This window comes from Pseudopipra pipra, chromosome W (assembly GCF_036250125.1).
Source record: "Pseudopipra pipra isolate bDixPip1 chromosome W, bDixPip1.hap1, whole genome shotgun sequence".
Taxonomy (NCBI): Eukaryota; Metazoa; Chordata; class Aves; order Passeriformes; family Pipridae; genus Pseudopipra; species Pseudopipra pipra.
This window is the reverse complement of record NC_087580.1, coordinates 9,133,647-9,138,600: the sequence shown is the minus strand read 5'-3', so window position 1 is coordinate 9,138,600 and position 4,954 is coordinate 9,133,647.

Below are 4,954 nucleotides of genomic sequence, written 5' to 3'. Positions count from 1 at the left end.
GCACTGCAGGTGGGGTCTCACCTGAGGGCAGCAGAGGGGCACATTCCCCTCCTCCCCTGCCCCCGGGATGAGCCCCGCACACGGGGGGTTTCCGGGCTGGCTCGTGTCCCATTTGTCACCCACCAGCACCCCCAGAGCCCTCTCCAAGCAGGTTCTTCCATCCCTTCCTCCCCCAGCCTGCACCGATCCCGGGGGTTACCCTGACCCGGCTGCACCACCTTGGTCTTGTCCAACCTCAGCAGATTCCCGTGTGTGCCAGGAAACTGGGGGAAGGGGAATTCACCCGACTCTTGGAGATTTGTTTGTCTGCTGGTGCCCCAGGGAAAAAACAAACCCTGTCAGTCCCATCTAATCTGTCCCATATTCCACCCAGGAACCCTCCACCAAACAGATCCCCCAGGTGGGGGGAATTCCAGGGCCCTTTTTCGGGCACTGACACGTCACAGCACAAGGAAAACCCCTCAGTGGATATTTCCACCTGTTACTCCAGCTTTGACAAAAGGACTCCCTCCAACACTCTGCAGAATACCACTATTAATACAAATTGGCACAGGTTAAAGGTTCATGGTGGTCAGGGACAGGGTCTGGCTGCAAAACCACACTTTGAACAGCGTCAAAATTGTTGTTAAAGGAACGCAAAGCACAACCTCTACACCAATCCAATCCACAACTACATTAGGAAGCAAAAGCCAGCTCTAGTCCTTCCAAGCAGTGACTAACACGCAGAGCTGACACTTCCTACCCAGCACAGGCCTCCCTGAGGGGGAGGAAGGCAGGTTCAACCCCTCCGTTGATCCCAGAAATTTCACTGGAAATCTCTCTCCCGTTCTTTCCCCATTTCCGACTGTCTCTTATGCTCTTTCTTTGGGTTTAGGAGGAGTTTGAGGGTTTCTACTGAGAAGTGCTACAATTGTTTCTGGGTGCCTGGGGAGCTTTGTGGGGCATCGTGACCTTATCCCAGCCGGGAAGCAGCAGCTGGAGTCTCTTTGCTGTCCGGGAAGCAGCAGCTGGTTTTCCTCTCTAATTCCTATTCTAGGTTAACTTTTAGCCTTATCTCTCTCTCCACACTCTGGGACCATTTCTCTGGCTTGTCCAGGTCCCCCTGGATGCCATCCCGTCCCTCAGGTGTGTCACCTGCCCCGCTCAGCTCAGTGTCACGGGCTCAGGGTGCCCTCCATCCCTTGTCCTCCATCATTAAGGAAGATGCCGGATACTGGGGCCAGGAGTGAGGAATTGGAGGGTGTGGAGTCCAGCTGGGGATTCCTTGCTGGGGATAAGGGCACAGACAGTGGGATTGGGAAGGGGGCAGCAGTCCTCAGCCTCTGGAGGTGTCTCCTGCAGAGAGGGAAGGACGGGAATGGCTTTGAGAAAGATCTTGCAAACTGCCAGTGGAGGAGGTGCCCAGGATGAGATGGAATTCCCTGTGCTGGAGGCAATCACATCCCCTTGGGGTGCAGGGACTGTAAATTTCTCCTTCTTGAGCAGCTTCACCTCCCCTGGGCCCCTCCTCAGTCAATGTTCCTCAATTATCCAACAAAGGAGGCACGAAGCAGAAAGGGGCAAAAGGAAAATCTTCCAGGTCACTGCCGGCTCCTGGGGAAAATGCAAGGCAAATAGTCAAGTCATTGAGCTGAGATGTTATCCCAGCTGCCCCACAATGGTCTCTTGTGTGTGGTCAGGGGCCCGTAAGGATGGAAGGTGTTGCGGAAATGTGGCCAAAGGTGAGTGGAGAATTGAGGCTGTGGCAGGTGCCGGGAGCCCCCGCTCAGTGCCTGTCCTTGATCTGTGCCCACGGGGGTCCCAGCCCAGAGGGGCCTGTGAGGCGGGTGGGGAGGGAGGGAGAGTGGGGCGGGAAGGTGCCATCCTGCTGAGGGCCAGCGCTGGGCCCAGAGATGTGATGTCATATGAGGGATGTGATGTCACAGAGGAGGATGTGATGCCACAGAGGAGGATGTGATGTCACAGAAGAGGATGTGATGTCATATGCTGGATGTGATGTCACAGAGAAGGATGTGAAGGAAGATGATGGATGTGATAACACAGGAGAGATTTGATGTCACATGATGCAGATGATGCCACAGAGGGAGGATGTGATATCACAGAGGACTATGTGATGTTACAGAGGAGAATGTGATGCCACATGATGGATGTGATGTCACAGAAGAGGATGTGATGTCATAATGTGGATGCGACGTCACTGGAGAGATATGATGTCATAGGTGCGATGTGATGTCATAGGTGAGATGTGATGTCATATGATGGATGTGATATCACAGGGGAGATGTGATGTCATAGTAGAGATATGATGGCACAGAGGAGGATGTGATGTCACAGGAATAATGTGATTCCACCGAAGAATGATGTGATGTTACAGGAAGAATGTGATGTCACAGAAGAAGGATGAGATATCACAGGAAGGATGTGATGTCATCTGATGGATGTGATGTCTTAGAAAGGATGTGATGTCATGCAGAGGAGGATGTGATGCCACCAGAGAGATGTATGTGATGTCATATGATGGGTGTGATGTCACAGACAGAGGAAGTGATGTCCCAGAGGAGGATGTGATGTTACACAGAAGGGTGTGATGTCACAGGAACGATGTGATGTCACAGTGGAGTAAGGATGTGATGTCTCAGGAGAGATATGATGTCATATGATGGATGCGACGACATAGAGGAGCTGTGATATCACAGGGAGGATGTGATGTCCCAGGAAGGATGTGTCCTATGATGGATGTGATGCCACAGAGGAGGACGCGATGTCATATGATGGATGTGATGTCATAGGAAGGATGTGATGTCACGGGGAGGATGTGATGTCACAAAGGAAGGATGAGATGTCATGCAGAGGATGTGTTCTCACAGGAAGGATGTGTTGTCAAAGGATAGATATAATGTCATATGATGGATGCAACATCCTAGAGGAGCTGTGATGTAACAGAGGAAGGATGTGATGTCACAAGAAGGATGTGATGTCACAGAGAAGGATTTGATGACACAGAGGAAGGATGTGATGTCACAGGACAGATGTGATGTCATACGATTGATGGGACGTCATAGAAAAGCTGTGATGCCACAGAGGAGGATGTGATGTCATATGATGGATGTGATGTCACAGAAGAAGGATGTGATATCACAGAGGAGGATGTGATGTCACAGTGAAGGATATGATGTCAGAGGAGAGATGTGATGTCATACGATGGATGTGATGTCACGAGGAGGATGTGATCTCACTGGAAGGATGTGATGTGATATGACGGATGCGACATCATAAAGAAGGTGTGATATCAAAGGCGGGATGTGATGTCACAGGAGAGATGTGACGTCATAAGATGGATGTGATGTCACAGAGGAGGATGTGATGTCAAAGAGGAGGATGTGATGTCCCACAGGAGGGACTGCAGGAACAAGAGGAATTTCCCCAGGTGCTCCCACCCCTGCTCAGGGGGAAGGAAGGAGACAGTCCAGGGGGGATCAGCTGCACCTCAGGCACCCTGCTCACATGTCTCGTCCATCTCTCTCTCAAACACCAAACTGGGGACATTTCCCTCTACCAGTGAGCTGCTGATGTCACAATTTGGATGGTCCAGAGTGGGATCATTGGTGTTGAGGGGCTGTCAATGCCTCTTTCGTGAGCAGCTTCACCTCCCCTGGGCCCCTCCTCAGTCAACGTTCCTCAATTATCCAACAAACGAGGCACGAAGCAGAAAAGGGCAAAAGGAAAATCTTCCAGGTCACTGCCGGCTCCTGGGGAAAATGCAAGGCAAATAGTCAAGTCATTCAGCTGAGATGTTTTCCCAGCTGCCCCACAATGGTCTCTTTTGTGTGGTCAGGGGCCCGTAAGGATGGAAGGTGTTGCAGAAATGTGGCCAAAGGTGAGTGGAGAATTGAGGCTGTGGCAGGTGCCGGGAGCCCCCGCTCAGTGCCTGTCCTTGATCTTTGCCCACGGGGGTCCCAGCCCAGAGGGGCCTGTGAGGCGGGTGGGGAGGGAGGGAGAGTGGGGCGGGAAGGTGCCATCCTGCTGAGGGCCAGCGCTGGGCCCAGGGCAGGGCAGGGCCATCCCTGGGGACAGGGGCACTGGGGCAGCTGTGTGCCAGGGCCAGCCCAGTGTGGAGCCAGAGCCCTGCTGGGCTGCCAGTGCCTGGCCCCCCCTGCCTGGGCCAGCTGAGCAGAGCAGGGCCCGGCTGATGCGGGAGGACACGGTGTGCCCAGCTGGGACAGGGGCAGGGCCAGCAAAGGGCATCTGCCCCTCTGGGCTCTGCTCGGGGAGGCCGTGGCTGGGCCTGCACCACTTGGGGACTGCAGTGCCCGCAAATGGGCTGGAGCCGGGCACTGCCACCACCCCAGCACTTCCCTGGGCCCAGCCCTTGTGTGCCAGGGCCAGCATTGCCCAGTGCTTCCCAGTGCCTGCCCAGACTGCAGATCCCAGTCACCCGCCTGTGCCCATTGCCCGTCAGCCCCTTTATCTCCCAACTCCCTGTTTCCCTGATCCCGGGCTCCTGGTGCCCCAAGAAGGGGGGCACTGCCAGCCCTGCGTTCAACCAAGGGCCTGGAGTGGGAACAGGGAGAATTGTGCTCAGACACGCCGGGTTTGGGGCTGGGCTGAGCTCTGGGGTGTCCCAGAGGGAAAGCTCTGGAAGGGATGGGCAGGAGGACATGGGGGGATCAGGCTTTGGGGGCTGTTGGAGGATGGATTGTGTTGTGTGGGATTGTCCCCACAGGGTATGCAGCTGCTTTCAGCTCCCTGCCCACCCCCTTGGCACCCCCAGGGGCCTGGGCCCTTCCAGGGGCAGCTGCCCCATGCAGGAAGCTGGAGGGATGCCGGGGAAGGTGGCTGGATGGGTGCCGCAGGCGGGATGGACTCTGTGCCAGGGCTGGGCTTGTGGCCAGGGCTGGGGGCTGTGCCCAGCCGGGCTTTGCCCCGGGGGCTCTCGGGGAGGGGCCAGGGAGGA